The sequence below is a fragment of the Lissotriton helveticus genome, chromosome 8, assembly GCF_964261635.1.
Source record: "Lissotriton helveticus chromosome 8, aLisHel1.1, whole genome shotgun sequence".
In the NCBI taxonomy this organism is placed as follows: Eukaryota; Metazoa; Chordata; class Amphibia; order Caudata; family Salamandridae; genus Lissotriton; species Lissotriton helveticus.
This window is the reverse complement of record NC_136069.1, coordinates 1,069,625,512-1,069,643,486: the sequence shown is the minus strand read 5'-3', so window position 1 is coordinate 1,069,643,486 and position 17,975 is coordinate 1,069,625,512. Positions and strand designations below refer to the sequence as shown.

At 42.4% G+C, this 17,975-nt stretch overlaps 1 protein-coding gene across 1 annotated transcript in view; it reads right to left on the bottom strand.

Annotated features, from left to right (window-relative positions):
- LOC144771874 (cilium assembly protein DZIP1-like) overlaps positions 1-17,975 on the bottom strand; it is a 1,571,028-nt gene that overhangs the window by 1,196,143 nt on the left and 356,910 nt on the right. The window lies entirely within an intron of this gene.

The following is a 17,975-nucleotide window of genomic DNA, read 5'->3' as shown; positions in this document are numbered from 1 at the left end:
AAATACATATCGTCTAGTTTTGGATCACAGACATCTAAATTCTTGTTGTAAAACATTTGCAGTGCAAAATGCACACAGTGCAGTACTAATGAATAACATTGAGCGTAAAAAATATAAAACCACATTAGATATTTCTAATGGTTTCTTCTGTCAAAACATTGCGCCAGAAAGTAGGTATTTGACCGCTTTCTCAATTATGGGGACACAGCGTCAGTTCTGTCGTCTCCCTCAGGGGTTCAAGAATAGTCCTGGGTTATTCTCAGGGAGAGTAACAGAGTTACTACAAACCTATGATGATGAAGCATTATCATATGTAGATGACATCTATCTGATGGATGATGACTTGGATAGGCACTTGAACAGGGTGAATACCATTATACTTGGATTCGCATTTGAGGGTTACAAATTCAATTTCCAAAAAATCAAGAATTGCCCCTTTAAACGTCCTGTTCTTAGGATACAAATTATCAAGTGAAGGCAAAAGCCTGGCAGCCAACTTTCTAGAGAAATGTGCGCTGCTCCAACCTCCAAAAATGCTGAAAAACGTACAGTCGATTCTAGGTTTCCTGAATTTTGGAAGAACTTACATACTAAACTACGCAGAAAGGGTTAAACGTCTCTATGAACTAATCAAACCTGATTTTAAACAGTAAATTGGACACAAAAACACACAGATATTTTGCGTTCACTGCAAACAGACATGTTAGCAACTAACCATTTGCAAACAAACGTTAACGTACGCAACTTAGTGATCTGAATCATTCCAGGACAATGTGGATTCATGTACTTAACTTGTAACAAAGGTAAAAAAGTACCAATAGCTTACAAATCACATTTGTACACACAAGCAGAGATAAAATTCACTTCAACAGAAAAAATTCTAACAGCAGTACAAACTGCAGTAGCAAAAGAGAGAGCCCTCACACAGGGTAAGCACATTATGGTCGTTACACCTGTACCTGCCTTAGAGGCAGTGACAAAAGCGAGCATTCCGAATGCTAAATCTTTACATCCGCGATGGATACAATGGGTTAATTCTCTTGCTGCAACAAACGTTGAATACGTTTTTGACAGATATTTGAAGACACAAGCATTTCTACAATACAAACAAAAATGTCCTCTGCCTACTGAAATTCTGCCTCTGGCTCAGTACGAATGTATAATTTATATGTATCAGCTCAACTCGCTACGGGGGGTAAACAAGCATTTAGTGCAGCTTGCACAATCGTTAAAGGTCGCTGGTGCAATGGCAAATTCCGACCAATGGTCACTAAAACTCAAACTCTAGGAGAATGTACAGCTCAGCGAGCTGAACTACAAGCATTCAAGTTGGCACTTGAAAATACAGATTGCGAATTCCCCACACTCATAGTGAGCGATTCGTATTATTGTGTTCAATCTTACAATGAATACTTGCAAAACTGGCTTCAAAACTGCTACAAAGACGCTAAAAGGTGGCACAATCAAGCATAAACTGCTTTGGGAACAAGTTGTTCAGTTAAGACAAGGACTACAAAACACTCACGTGATACATACGCTGAGTCATCAACGTGATGGCGTTCACGTTGAAGAGAATTCATTGGCTGATGAAGCCGCAAAGGCAGCTGTGCAAACGGCTTCCGTAGCTGCAATCACTCGTTCAAAAATGAAAATAGACAGCGAAATATTGCTAGCTGTCAATGCCTCAAGCAAAGACAGTGGTAAAACTGTACCAAAAGGGTTTCCACTCAAATACTCGTATATAACTGATGCAAACAATGTTCCGTTTGCTCGAATCCCTGGAGTGGGGGATAGGGTAATTCCAAACATGTAACATTGATTAGGACTAATCTTAACTGCACATGCAGGTGTTTCCGCCACAGTGTCATTATTAAAACAGAGATACTGGTGGCCGCGCATGAAGAAACAAACCAAAAACTATGTTTTGGAATGTGAAATATGCCAAAAGATGAAAGTCTTCACTGTGAAACGTCCTGCGCAGACACCCCTGTTGATTTCAGATAAACCATTAGCTTGGATTTACCTGGACCACTGCGGTCCCCTACAGAGGGATGTAACTACAAATATATCATGGTCGCAGTGGATTCGTGCTCAAGGTTCATTTGGATGTGGCCTTAGCGCTCGGCTGACGTTCAAACTGTTTTAAAAGATTTGCAAGTCTTTATCGGCACATACACAGCCGGCACGCTACATTCTGACCAGGGTCCTGCATTTAGCTCTCGAGCTTACAAGGAGGCCATGGTCAGTTTGGGCATTGCATTGCAGTACTCTAGTCCATTCGATCGTGAGGGAAATTCGGTTGTGGAGAGAAAAAACCAGGACATAAAGCAATCTATAACAGCTAGGGTATTATGTTCGGGTGATGGGTGGGTTAAACATCTAATAAGTGTCCAACGTAGTCTTAACAATCTGCCAAGAAGTTCTCTAGGGGGTATCACTCCATATGAAGTCCTTTTTGGGACCAGAATGTTAGTAGCGGACCACAATTTTCAGACTTCAGTGGTAGACGAAAAACCATTTGATATCAAAGACCGTTTGGCTGTTTTACAGGACTTAAATGAAATAAGAACGAAACAAAGCAACGTGTTCCTGAAGCCAACCACCACTGAAGAAAAAACAACCGTCCCAGCAAGGCCTGTCTGGATTCCTAAGCTTGGGGATCTAGTCAGAGAGAAGATCGCGGACAAGAAGGAATTTGGGCCTTCTTACAGACAACCTGTCCTAGCAATCCACGGATCAAGAACAGTATTACTGGTGTCCCTTGCTGGAAAAAAGAGAACAGGTTTGAGTCCATCAACCTGGTTAAACCACATCAAGCAGGAGGCCAAGTGGACTCCGACCAAGTAGCAGATGCCCTAATCTGGCTACTATCCAAGAGGTTCAAACTGAGAGACTCATCACCTTTGAGGAATCTACACTGCGAAATGAAGGAATATGCAACAAAACAATGGAACTTGTACCTCTTGATACCCAAATAACAGTTTGTCAAGAAACACCTGTCTACCAAGAAATAACAAGTGATCATGCGGTTCCAGCGATTTCAACGAATCCTGATGCAATCCCTACAATTGACAGAACTGCCTCTGGCTATTTCATTAACTTTAATAAGTTTTCCGAGGATCCCTGTGAACCTGAAACAACGCCAGTAAAAAGAACTTTCAAAGAACAAACAACAGAACTTTTCCATCACCTGGAAAAGACATATCTTGTTTCACCATGGATTGAGTTTTGAATTGTGCTAAGTCTGCTTTTTCTTCTAATTTGGTTGACTCTGGTAATAACTTTGGGAATGCTGATAAATGGAAGATATGTCAAAATGGACACAGCAAGTAAGAACATCAACTTACTCCTCACACCCCACAAATCATCACATTGTGAACAAAGAGACTTGTCGTTAGAGAACATCAGAACTGTTCCTATACCTGGCGGTATAACTTGGGACAGAACTGAATTTGATATTTTTGGCCTGTCGGAGCTGTTGAAGATTCCACACTAACTCAAGATTTCATTAAGTGACTTTATTTCATCTAGTACCTTTTCTGATGATTGGGACTTCGAGACGTTTAATAACATGATGTAAGACTTAGAAATGTCTGCAGTGTTCACAAATAATGAATAGTTAGAAGGTTCATCAGACTATAAACAAATGTATTGTTATAATCATTATAGTCATCATTTCTTGCACAAATCTGCAAATACTAGAAATGTATAAATGTATAATCAATGGGAACATTGTCCTACTCCTCCAACGGGTAGCTCGAAAACTTTCGCCAACAAGTTTCCATACTTTTCAGGGTTCAATTTATCCAATCCAGAATCATTTTACTTTAAAAATGTAAACAAAACAGGACGGAAAACAATGTTAACACCTTAGGAGCTAGTAAACAAACCTCCCCAGTGCTGCGCTGTCCATTATCCAGTGCTGAACTGGACGTCCAGCGGTCGCACGCAGCACTGGGGAGGTAGTGCCCGTGACGACCGTTGGCCGACGGCAGCACCTAAAGGGTTAACAAATACAAAACAGATTTATTCTGCAGACTTTTATGCTAAACTGTCTGGACTAGGTTTCGACTTTTAGAAAGACAACATTGAGATGAAAACTGTCTGGGGTACGAAAGATTTGCAAGTGCAGGGTTTAGAAGCCTTATTTTGAGCCTGTATAATACCTGAACAAATTATGTTTTTGAATGACACTGTCCAACAGACGTCTTGTCTTGGATTAGCCAAGATAAAGGACCTGAACAATCTATCCATACCTAACCTACACCTGATAGTGAAGACACTTCAGAGAGGGAGGTCGAAGTACATACTATTTTGCTTCACAACAGAACAGATTCAGATTGGAAAAAATGGTTGATCTGGCCCACAGACACAAACAACTGTCAAGAAAGATTCCTGAACAAAACCGAGGGTTTCAAATTCACTAGGCCAGACCAAAGATATGTTCAAAGACAGCATCCAGGAATACAGTGTAGGGAAACTGTGCCTTGAATGGTTACATAGATCTACACTCAAGGATGTAAAGCAGCACTTATCTTTACTTAAAGATGGCGCTGATCTTAGGGAATTCTTGCTAGGGCCAAGAACACCGCGTCATAAACGTTTTATATATGCCGGTATCTATGCTGCTTATAATGAAGCATGGAAGATTACGCAAGCAGAGACTGCAGAACGAATACGAGAAATTGATCGTATTAACTTAGAGAAAACTCTCTCTGTAGTTGACAATGGGTTAACGACTCTGTCATCCATGATATATTCATTGGACAGAATAGTCTGCCATAGACATCATGGAACAGGACTTGGTCATGTTGCAACATGGTCTGTCGCAATTACGTTCTATCATGCTATTAGGCTGGACGTGGCAAAACCTTCGTTCAGGCTATGTGCCTTGGTGTTTAAACAATACTATGTCACTGTTTTCAGAATTCAATCTCACTGATAAACAGAGAAAATTGGGACAGAGGGGAGCATATTATATGGTGCAGAGCATTGAAAAACTGGAAAGATTGCCATTTACAGTCACTGAAAAGCCAGCTACTGAATGGATAATACACGGAACAATCACTCTGCCTGTTATAATTTTCCATTTTCAGTATTGCCTAAAACATATACCAGCAGGCACATATGAAAGGTTGGGTAAAGAATACATCAAGACATCCTGGGAATTACCGTACACACACAGGTGTTGGAGTGGGGTATGGGAAGTGTTTCTTAGTGGTAAAAATTGTGAAAACACTCTAAGCGATTCTCTCCTTTGTCAGGGTATAAATTTACACTGAGCCTGCGACGGTTCCTCTACCAACTTATCCTGCCACCTGCAAGGTTCACCAGCCGTGGTGTTTGATCCAATTTTTGGACAACTTTCTAATGGAAGTTACCTCATGTTGAACGATCACAGCTGCTGTGGCATGTTGCCAGGTATACCTTATCTAGTAACTGTGTCAGCCAGTGTCACTTGCTGTAAGCAAGTATTATTTCCTAAAGCAAAGACAGACAGGGAGTCGCCTTTATGGCCTTCACTGAACATCTCTTATATACAAATTGATACTTTAAGCAGAAGGAAAGCCATTCTTTTGCAAAAAACTGTGCCACTGACCTCGGCCAAAGAAACCTATGATCTACAAGTTGCAAGGACTTCTGCCAAGATACATGCCCTCCTAACTACAAACTGCCCTGTACATTTCTCATAAATGTTAAGTCGTATCTTAAACATGTCTAATACGAGCCGTATTGTACATGTATTTAAGATCGTATTTTCTGGACTGTTAGCACCTTTTGAAGCAGTTCTGGGAATATTTCCAAACTTCGTGCACTCAGTGTTTGGCAGACTGCCTCTCATTTTGGGACTCGCTGCAGGGATTCTATTTTTGCTCCTGTTGCTGCGATATGGCAAGCCAATTCACCAGCGACACCCAGTTCTCCATGGGGACAACTCTACTGGTGGTGAAGTGTTGTGAGCGCATTGTTCAAATTTTGGGACTACCTCGTCTACGAGAATTAAATACCACATGGTTTCTGTCATTCAGACGAATCTGGCAAGGTTGCATCTTACCTGTTCTAAGCTGCATGCTATGCGGAGAAGAATGCATGTTAGACACATGTCTCACACTCCCATCAGTTATGCCTACAGATGTGGATACTTTGCTTGAACCAGTAACGGCCCATGCACTGTGTTGTCCCCAGGGGCTACAAATTCTGATGACGGCATTCATTGAGATCTCACAGACGCAAAATGCTGACGGTGAGGTACGAGAGGAAACAGGCGCACAGGTATCATCCATTACGAACATTGCTAATGGGACCAATGCTGACGGCGATGCTTCACATCTATGTGTGGTTAATCTTTTAAACGAGGTAATCCAACTTTCACATACAATGGTAGATACTTATTTTTACGGACTTAGAAGGTTTGATGTTTTCTCCAACCACTAACATTGACTTTTGATCTGGCACACAGTGTTCTGAGAGACGTTGAATTCGACCTTCATATTTCAAACAAAGTTCTAACTTTGGGACTCTTTTTTCTATGATTAATTATTTTTTCTAAATTTGTATTGTTCCTTTTTTTTGCACAAAGTAATCTGCTTAAAGTAGAACTATTCATAGAGAACAGATACCAAAAAATTCCAGAGACAATATTTTACCTTGTCCACATACACAAACAGTTTTATATAATGTGAAATGAAATGGTTTCCACCCTTCTATTTCTGTATTTACGAGCCATTTCATAAATGTATATTTTTCAAGATTCATTCAGTTAGCATTCAAATGTCAACATATATGCTTCGAATGAACTATTGCTTTAATGCGTGCAGCACCCAATGCATCTTTTATGTGTACAGCCAGTACGAATGCTTTTTTATGTAGTTTTGGGTGGGTATTAACACATCATGTTTAGATATGTTTAACGTGTTTAGAACTTTAGATTCCGAATGAATTTTCCCGATTCATGCCCTTATATAGGTACAATTCGCGTTGCCCTTACATAGGCATAGAAATCAAGCTCTTATTTATGCATAGCCCATGCTACCCAAATATAGGCATGGCTACTTCCATCCGTTCATCAACGTCACAACGATTTCTTGGAAAACCAGACTCTTAAGCAGAAGAGACTTCCCCCTAGCCTGTATATTGATTTCTCCAAGAAACTCATTATTATGCATGAACAACTATTCCTTAGGGGTTCATCCATGACGTTCATATGCCCGACTTTACGTCAAAGATGGCATTCCTAAATACCTTCAAGGTATAAATATACCTTCACTTGCTATGGCAAAGCACGGTGTGGTTTGGTGCAGTTCGACCGCCGACTTGCCAGGTGCAGCTCGCTACAGCAAGTGCCGAAGGAAGCCAACTCTCCAGCTGACCCACTGACAAGAAGCTGTCCTCCTCTGCCGAGAATCCAGCTCCAGTGTTTCTGACTCCCCTTGCGGGGTGTTAGGAAATCGAGTCCGAGACAGAGATACCAACCTCATTCCTTCTAAGGTATGGAGCTGATTAGAACCTAGAGAAACCTTTGGCAGTTCTTGGCAAAAACTAAACCTATACAAAAGACCATACTTACTTCTTCCCTCGTACTAGACTTAGGTTAGGTACATTGGGGTAGGCGTATTTTAGAAGCACCAGTTGAGTATTTTAGCCTGTGTTATTTATGTATGTATGTATATATGTCATAACACTAGACAATGCTATTACAGAATTATTTTATAATACTATTCTTCCTGTACGCATTATACTTTGCATTCTGTCTAACGGTTGTAGCAGTTCACCTCTCTTGCATGAGAAAGAAGACTGTTCAATGAACCCTTTTCATCAAAAACGCCCGTCTCACTATTTCTCTGCAACTCTGTAGAAACGAAGCATGCACGATTGACTGAGTAAAATAGTTATCTATTGTTTCCACGACTCTGAAGATATTTGTTCCAGTCCTATGGAAACAAAGTTGTCATGTTTATGCTGTTGTCAGAAACTAATCCCTTCTTGTGTATTCGAGAAAGTTTCTAGTGACCTCTGAGCTAGCTGGCACTCACAATTAAGTTTAGTGTATTTTATAGAGACATACTGACCTCAGTCCTGTGTCACATCTATAGGATATATTATTCCAATGCGCAGAGCCTATTGGGAATATAGGAACTACACTACACCGGTCTCGGACTAACAGTCCTCATCAGCCAGGCTAGCTTGAATCCAGTGGCAAAGTGAGCAAGGGACCCACGTCTGGGCATACACTGCCAACTTAGGGCGAACAAAGCAAACACAAGGAGATGATGGATGGAGTGCTGAAACTTTTCAAACACTCACCCCCAGTCACAGATCTGGGTTGAATCCATCATCATTCTTTAGCTCGCTGTGCCACCCCAGTTCAGACCCAGCTATATGCAAATCATTCTTGACCCTGTGCCTCACAGGAACAGTCTAGACCGAACTGCCAAACCATGTCTTCCCTGGACCGAATACAAGCTTCCTGGGACCGGTTTCAAACTAACAGTCCTCATCAGCCAGACCAGCTTGAATTCAGTGGCAAAGATTGCAAGGGACCCAGGTCTGGGGATACCCAGCCAACCTAGGGCGAACAAAGCAAACACAAGGAGATGATGGGCGGAGTGCTGAAACTTTTCAAACACTCACCCCCAGTTACAGATCTGGGTTGAATCCATCATCATTCTTTAGCTCACTTGGCCACCCCAGTTCAGACACAGGTATATGGTCCACTATGTACGCAGGCCACCCAGTTTTTGGATACTATGAAGGGTCTGAATTTATATCAACTAGTTCAGGGCCCAACGCACACAGCAGGCCATACTCTGGATTTAATTTTCTCAAGGCACCTGGATATCATGCTTCATCCACCCCTTCCTCTTACCTGGTCGGATCATTACCTCCTTCCTTTTGATCTTACCCTTACCTTGGCACCTCCACCTATTGCACTTAATAAGGAGTACGGGAGAAAATGGCACAAAGTTACTTGCGCCACTTTGAGTCCCTTATTCCTCTATTGTGCTGAACCCTTGTCCTGTAATATTGATGAAAGGGTGTCTAAGCTTAATTCAACTTTGCTGCGTGCCATAGATTCTATCGCGCCCCTCCAACCTATCACTTCCGCTAGATCTCGTCCTTCGGCTCCCTGGTTTTCTTCGATTCTTCGGGAGGAGAAGAGCCGCTGTAAAAAACTTGAACGTCAATGGCGGAAAGACTATGATTCAGAGGCCAAATCTATTTATAAAGTCGCTTTAAGAAAATTTCTGTCCTTAAAACGGTCGACAATGAGAGATTTTTTTTCTCTTCAAATTGAGAAATCTAAGAATTCTTCCAAATCCCTTTTTAAAATTGTGAAGGACTTTTCGAATCCAGCCGCTTTATCTCCCCAGATCCCGGCTAGCCAGGCATTATGTAATGGTCTGTCTGACTACTTTCAGGAGAAGATCGTGACCATCAGATCTTCCTTCCCCGTGGAGGGAACTTTACCGGCCCCTAGTGAGATAGACGGGGATATTCCCTCCCTTGAGTCCTTTAAAGAGATGAGTCCTCTCAGAGATTAATTACCCAATGTAAATCCGGCTCCCCTCTCGACCTGATCCCGGCTAAAATGATGGGTAATTTAGCCCCTATACTGATTGAACCTCTCCTTTCCATTTGGAACTGTTCTCTTGGCTTAGGCCAGTTCCCCTCTATCTGGAAGGAGGCTATGCTAGTCCCTATCCTGAAAAAGGCGAACTCAGACCCTGGCCAATTTACTAACTATCACCCCATTTCCCTTCTCCCTTATTCAGCTAAGATCTTGGAGAAAGCAGTTCATCTGCAATTGGCAGAATTTTTGGAGACTAATATGCTCCTACACGATTCTCAGTCGGGATTTAGAACTGGCTTCAGTACGGAGACGGCTCTCCTGGAGGCCTCCGAGACTATCAGAGAGTGTGTGGATAGGGGCGAGGAGGCTATGTTGGTCCTCCTCGACCTATCCGCCGCCTTTGATACGGTTTCCCATGCGATTTTATTGGATCGCTTGAGCCAGGTGGGTATAGGAGGTACAGTGTTGACCTGGATCAGCTCTTTTTTGAAAGATCGTTCTCAGAGGGTTTTTCTAAGGCCTTTTAAATCTGCTGGGAAACCCCTTCTCTGTGGTGTCCCCCAGGGCTCGGCCTTGAGCCCTCTGTTATTTAATGTGTACCTTGCTCCACTGGCCAAAGTGGTAGAATCCTGGGAAGTCAGAGTGATCTCCTATGCTGATGATACTCAGCTGGTGTTTTCTTTTAGGGATCACTCTGACACCTCCTTTGCCAACTTCCGCCAGTGTCTGAATAACATATGTAACTGGATGACCACCAACCATCTCAGGCTTAATACTGACAAGACGGAGGTAATGTTTTTTAATCAGAAAACGACTATTCCCTCTAGCCTGTGGTGGCCAACGGTTCTTGACCCCCCCCCTATTCCAGCTCTCACAGTTCGCAATCTGGGTTTCCAGTTTGATAACACCCTCTCCTGCACTCCCCACATTAACAAAACAACCTCTGCATGCTTTGCGAAATTGTGTATGATTAAAAAGATTCTTCCGTACCTTCCGCTAAATGCTCGTAGAACTGTGGTCCAGGCATTAATCACGTCTCACTTGGACTATGCCAACAGTCTCTACGCGGGTGCTCCTTTGTACCAGATTGAACGTCTGCAGATCGTGCAGAATGCCGCGGCAAGACTGATTGGAAATATTCCATATCGTCAATCTGTAGCATCTTATCGCAAAAAATTGCACTGGCTTCCTATCGCACGACGTATCCATTTTAAGATTCTGATACTTGCTTTTCGAGCCTTGAACAACCTCGGCCCAGGCTATTTGAAAAAACGGCTTGTTTTATCACAATCCGTTAGATCCTTACGATCCAATAGTCTACGTCTCCTGGTTGTCCCACGCTTCCGTCTTTCCAGAGTGGGCGGTAGAGCATTTGGAGTATCAGCCGCCAGACTTTGGAACAACCTCCCCTTGGATCTAAGATTTGTCCCCACTGAACCCATCTTTCGCCGCAAACTTAAGACTTGGTTGTTTTCCTCTTAAATCTCTGTTTTCACACTTTCTTTCTTGGGCTCGTTAGTTGTTAGCGCCGGGACACCCCCTCGGGGGTAGCCGTGCGCTCTATAAAACCCAAAAATAAATAAATAAATAAATATGCAAATCAGTCTTGACCCTGTGCCTCATGGAAACAGTCCAGACCGAACTGCCAAGCCATGTCTTCCCTGGACCGGAAACAAGCATCCTGGGACCGTTTTCAGACTAACAGTCCACATCAGCCAGGCTAGCTTGAATCCAGTGGCAAAGTGAGCAAGGGACCCATGTCAGAGCATACCCTGCCAACTTAGGTCGAACAAAGCAAACACAAAGAGATGATGGACTGAGTGCTGAAACTTTCAAACACTCACCCCAGTCACAGATCTGGGTTGAATCCATCATCATTGTTTAGCTCACTTTGCAACCCCAGTTCAGACACAGCTATATGCAAATCAGTCTTGACCTTGTGCCTCATGGGAACAGTCCAGACCGAACTGCCAAGCCATGTCTTCCCTGGACTGGAAAAAAGCATCCTGGGACCGGTTTTGGACTAACAGTCCTCATCAGCCAGGATAGCTTGAATCCAGTGGCAACGTGAGCAAGGGACCCACTTCAGGGCATACCCTGTCATATTAGGGTGAACAAAGCAAACACAAGGAGATGATGGATGGAGTGCTGAAACTTTTCATCTGCTGGATGGCATGTGGAAGGAGAACCTGTCATGTTGTTCCTACCAATCCATAGCGTTTGCACGTTTGTTGGACACCACTTTGGGTGAGGTGTCTAGACTGGTTCCGGGCACTCCCTCAGGATATGATGGCCTAGAGAACAGCTAGCTCACAAAGCCCCACCCCTAACCATGCCAGAAAATGAATAGTTTTTGGCAACCACTGAACATGACAACCCTGACTCCTCAGGGAACATTGAAACAGATGAGTACCTTTCGCTCAGCCACTCGTGCTTACTTGCTCTCAGAGAGTATACGTAGAATACACAGTAGGACGTTTGCAATATATTCATTGAACCAACGTTATTCTTGAATAGAATGCATGTGCTGTGATAATCAGTAGACAGATGCAAATTAAAGAGATTACAAACACCAAAAGAGTGAATAGTAGATACAGCTCTACCATGGTACTAAAACAGTGCATATCTGCAGGCATATAAAAATGCTAGCAATCAGGTGTACTCCTACTATGCAAGCCCTACTCTTAGAGTACCTAGAGTGTGTGTAGGTGTGAAGCAAAGAATCCCCCAAGGGACAATCCAACTCCATTACCTGGTAAGAAAGAATGTAGGTGCCCGTCTTCATCACGTACTGGACCGCTGCATGGTGAAGTCTCAGCATGCAGAGACCCTCGGTATCAGCTAAAGTGCCTCCTCTGCTAATATATTGGAATGCTCGTTATTTATATTAGAAAGCAGACTTCCGATGTGCATATAGATTAGCAAAATTATGGTTATGTAGATAGCCCTGTAGCCCCATGGATGAATATAATACGACATTTGTACATAGTGGGTAAAAGGGCCCTAATCCGGGCACATAACAAACCCACCAAGATAGAGTTTTGTAGGGCAGAAAAGGAGTGCCTGCCCAACGCTTGTGGGCATGGGCAACAGGCTGAAGTTCAAGCAGCAGGTTATACCTCTGGTTAGTCACCACATTTACTGGGAGGATACCTCCTGTACAGTGAGCCTGAAGCCTACTGGGCATTGAACAGCAAGAGCCCCTGTGGTCCCCCAATGCTACAGGGCCTTTCTTCTGGAGCTGGCTCACAAAATTCCCCTGTCAGGACACCTAGGTTAATACACGACATTTGCAAGGCTTGTCCCCCACTTCAGCTGGCCTAGATCAAGAATTCCTCAGATTCATTCTGTAGGACTTGTGTGACCTGCCAGGTCAGCAGGACGACAGGGTAGAGGCTTAAAGCCCCACTAGATCCCTTTCCTGTTGGTAGCACCCCCCTTGAGAGGGTGGGCTTAGTGCTACCCCTGCATTTTTAGATCCACGAAACTAGTTTGTTATAAGTGCCTTCCCTGGTTTTTTTTAAAAACGACAGGCTTTGTTCAAAAAGTACTCTATCCCAGCAATCAATTCAGCCACATTGCTAGAAGAAATCCTTCCTCTGGTTGGGGTAAGAGATTATCTTCATCTGGCTTCAAAATGGGCGGCGGTCGGATTTACTAGAGTGTTGGATTTCTTGCAAAATGGTAAATGGGTCACGGTAGCTGAGATGGTACAATTAGTCCCAAATGATTTTATTTTGGCTAACTCTTATGGCACTTTGTATAAATATCTTATGGAAATTGATGCTTCTCTTTTAATTGAACAAAGTAAGTTGTTAGATGAATTACTACTGAGGGCATCGAATAAGAAACCGGGTGCCTGGAAGAAATATTTAGCTTCAATTAAGGGAGCTGATCTTGAGCTAAAAGCCATTAAAAAATGGTCGGATCACGAAAACGTTGAGATGTCATCCCATATATGAGCTATCAAACCATTCCGGATTCTTGGAGAGGTGCCATTATCCATCCCATCTATAAAGCTGGATCACGAGGCAACCCGAACAACTACAGATTAATTGCCTTGCTGGACATAGAGGCAAAGCACTTTGCAGGCCTCATTTTGGAGGATCTCAGGAAATGGGCAAAGGACAAAAATCTGATTCCCTTGAATCAGACAGGGTTCATCGCCAAATCAGGAACAATAACAAACTTACTGGCAATCTCTACCATCATTGACAAAGCCCTTACAAACTCCAAGTCGATTTTCTGCTGCTTTGTCGACTTCAAAGCAGCATTCGACAGGGTGCCTAGGGCTGCACTGTGGCAAAAACTGAGGGAGTGGGGAATCCCAGACAATATCCTGAATCCCATCATCATGCTGTACTGCAACACATGGGTTCGAGTGAAGTTGGGGTCTGGCGCACATCTCTCCCGGAAAATCAGGACCTATTGTGGTGTCAAACAGGGATGCGTGCTGGCCCCCCTTCTCTTCAATCTATTTATTGCTGATCTATCAAGCACGTTGGAGAAAGTGATTAGCCATCCACCAAAAGTAGGAGGCACGGCATTAAGCAATCTCTTATGTGCCGATGACCTGGCACTGTTCAGTCTCACCAGAGTGGGGCTTCAGAGACTCCTTGATGCCCTAATGCATTACACGGTCAACAACCAGTTAGAAATTAACATGAAAAAAACGATGGTTGTTCCGTTCGGCAAAAAACGTTATAGCGGTGGAGGCTGGACAATTAATAAAGAAAGCATCTCAATTGCCCAGTCGTACAAGTACTTAGGGGTCCATTTGGATTCCAGGGGCAGTTTCACCAAACAGAGCACTGTGATTGCAGCCAAGGCCACTGCGCCAAGGGTATCCCTGGCTAAGCTATCGAGGAGACTCTCAGGCCCCACGCTCTTGCCTTTACTGGATGTGCTTAGAGCAAAGATCGGGCCCACACTTTCGTATGGCATTGATATCTTTAAGGGTACAATGAACAATTCCTTAAATAAACTGACAATCAAACTCTACAAGAAATTGCTCTATCTGCCGAGTTCCTCCTCGCCAGCTCAGGTTAGACTAGAGTTGGGCTTAATTAACTACGAATTCTCTAATGTTGGCTCATACCTTAACCTGATGCACAAACTAAGACAGGCAGAAGCTGGCACCCTGGATCTCTTGGTCTGGAACAAAATCAGTGTGAGCAATCCGGGGGGGTCATTTGGTCGCCTCCTAAATGACTACACCCATCAAATGTCTGCTGTGGACCTTTGGGCCCTTAATCCAAGCCAGACCGCTTTCAAAATCACAATTAAAAAAGCTATAAGACTTAAATCCCTGATTACGGACAAAGCTCTCTTTGCGAAACGTAGCCATGCTTGGGCAGTAGCCAACTCCTACAAACGATTATCCCCGGCTAACTACCTTTCGACTACTTTTTCTTATCAGTTAAAGCGATGTCTGATCGCCCTAAGACTGGGAGACTGGCGCTTCCTTCAAAATCTCCCTGTATGGCGTCGAAAAAGGGATGATCAAACGTGCAGAGGGTGTAGGTCAGCAAATGAATCTTTTTTGCACGTGCTTTGTACATGCCCTTTTTTTATTCTCCAACGCAGACGCCTTCTCAGGCCAGAATGGATCAGGCTGGGAGTTCGGACTTGTAGACATGCCACTATTGCTGCTCTGTTCTTAGAGAATACTGATTTAAATATACAATTGGCCAAATTCATTCAGCAAGTGTATAGTCTTTTAGAAAAACTGGACAACTGTGCAGACAAACATGTACTTTAACCTCATCTGCATAATGCGGGAGTGCTAATTTCTAAATTGATACGCTGCAGTAAGCACTGATAAGAAGGCTAAATTTTACTCTGTTTTTACTTTTCCTTTTTCTTAAATTCTTTTAATCTATAAAATTGTGTTAATGTGCTGAAAGAATCTTTTAAAGATATGTTTTATATATCTAAATAAAGAATGTATTACTTACCATATATGGTCAACTATTAATAAACTTAATTTCAGTACATTGAGGGGGGGCAAATTGGCGTAGGATGTTGTTTTTTAGTAAATGGTTATTATATCGCACTCCCCATTTTTTATCTAAAATATATCCTAACCAGTCCTCTCAATGTTTTCGCTGCACAAATCATTCATTTGCCAATTGGTCTCATATCATGTTGAGCTGTCCCCAAATTCATAAGTATTGGGTGGATTTATTTAGTTATTTGGGATATGAATGTAACATCCAATTGGCAGTGAATGATAAATGAGTTATTTTCGGATTCGATCCTGATCTGTCTTTTGTGGACCCGATGATAAAATTCTTATATATAGCAATGGCAGTAGCTAGGTCGCTCCTACTGCAAAAATGGCCAACTGACTTGATTTCCTCGGTTTTGGAGTGGGGGCACAAGATTAAACTACTAAAGAATAGTGAACGCACATTTGCACTTCGAAGGGTAAGTATTAAGAAATGTAATAAGATACGGGGCTGCTATTTTGATTAAATGGGGCAGAAGGGGGTAACTGTCTTTTTATGATTTATTTATAAGATGAGTGTTGTCTATTGAAATTTTATGTGTTTCTTATTGTACAAATGCATTTTTTTTTATCCTTGTGCTGTGTACTATGATTGTATTATTTGCGAATTATGAACTTGGTGTAAGGATGCAAATATTTCTATGTTTTTTGGTAAAAATGTCCGGCTTAAAACAAAATTTAAAAAATATAGGGTGGGCTTCAACATTGAAGGGCCTATGGATCCCCAGACTGCATCAGGCAATAGGTTTATCCTGGTTCTGGTGGCAATCCCTCTGGAGACTACCAGGATGCTTGTTTCTGGTCCAGGAAAGACATGGCTTGGCAGTTCGGGTTGGACTGTTCCCATGAGCCACAGGGCCAAGACTGATTTACATATAGCTATGTCTGAACTGGGGTGGCAAAGTGAGCTAAAAAATGATGATGGATTAAACCCAAATCTGTTACTGGGGTTGAGTGTCTGAAAAGTTTCAGTGCTCCGTATATCATCTCCTTGTGTTTACTTTCTAAAAGTGGCATTTTCAAGCACACAATTTAAAAACCACCTTTACTAAAAGATGTGTTAGTCAATTCTGAGCTCAGTTTCTCTATCTTGTCACAACGGACATTTATACTTTTAAGATGTTTCAGTGTAGCTCCCATGTTATCCTATGGGACAGACAGTCTTTCAATAGTGAAAAACAAAATCCACGGTATTTCACTATGAGGACATGTAAAATACACCAGTACATGTCCTACATTTAACATTCACTGCACCCTGCAATGGGGGTACCTTGGGCTTACCCTAGGGGTGACTTATATGTAAGAAAAGGGATGGATAGGGCCTGGCAAGTGGGCACTTGCCAGGTCAAAATGGGAATTACAAACTGCGCACGCAGACACTACAGTGGTAGATCTGAGATACATTTACAGGGCTACTCATGTGAGTGGCACAACCAGTGCTGGAAGTCCACTAGTCGCATTTGATGTACACGCCATGGAACACTCAGTGCACTTTATTAGGGAGTTACCAGTAAATCAAATATGCCAATCATGGATAATCAATCAGAGTTACAATTTACACAGGGAGCACTTGCCCTTTGACACTGATCAGTAGTGGCAAAGTGCCCAAAGCATCTAAGCCAGCAAAAACGAAATCCATCACACAGTCAAAAAAGCAGGAGGTAGAGGCAAAAAGTCAGGGAAAACCACGCCAAGGATGCCAAGTCTAACAAATGATTAGATACAAACAACACAGAAAAAGAATGGGACACAATTCCAGAGCACCAGAAGGAATTGCCGAATGAGGCTAGTATTAAACATAGCTTTTTTAAGATATCACACTGATGACACTGCCCACCACAGAAAATATATAGATTTAATCGGAGTCCAAGCGTAAGTTGTTGGCACTGTGGGAAAGAAGGCAGTGATATAGTGCATATTGGCAATTTACTGGATGGTAACAGACTGAAATTGTGGTACCTTGTGAACGTAGCATCCATCTAACAGTCCCTATGGTTTTACTACACAATTTCTTGGAAACTATACGCCTTATAGCAAACAGAGATTGATAAAATTGCACCTCATTTTTGGTATCCTATTTATACCTTTTGCAGCACTGGAAATCTGAGAATGCCCCTGGAAAAGATGATTGGTACAAGAAACTGGAAGCAATGACCAATGTTCTATATTTAAGGAAATGCAAGGTCAATTCTTACTTGACTAATCCTCTTAGTAATATGTTTATCAAAAAAAAATATGAGCAATTAGTCAGTCGTATACAGGCTGAAAAAGGATCAGACACTTTCAACCATTAGTGGAGATATAGATGCATTTACAAAGAAGGTAGTCTTAATCAGAACACATGTTCAAAAACGGTGGGAACATTTTATAGTAATGTCATAATAGCACAATGAT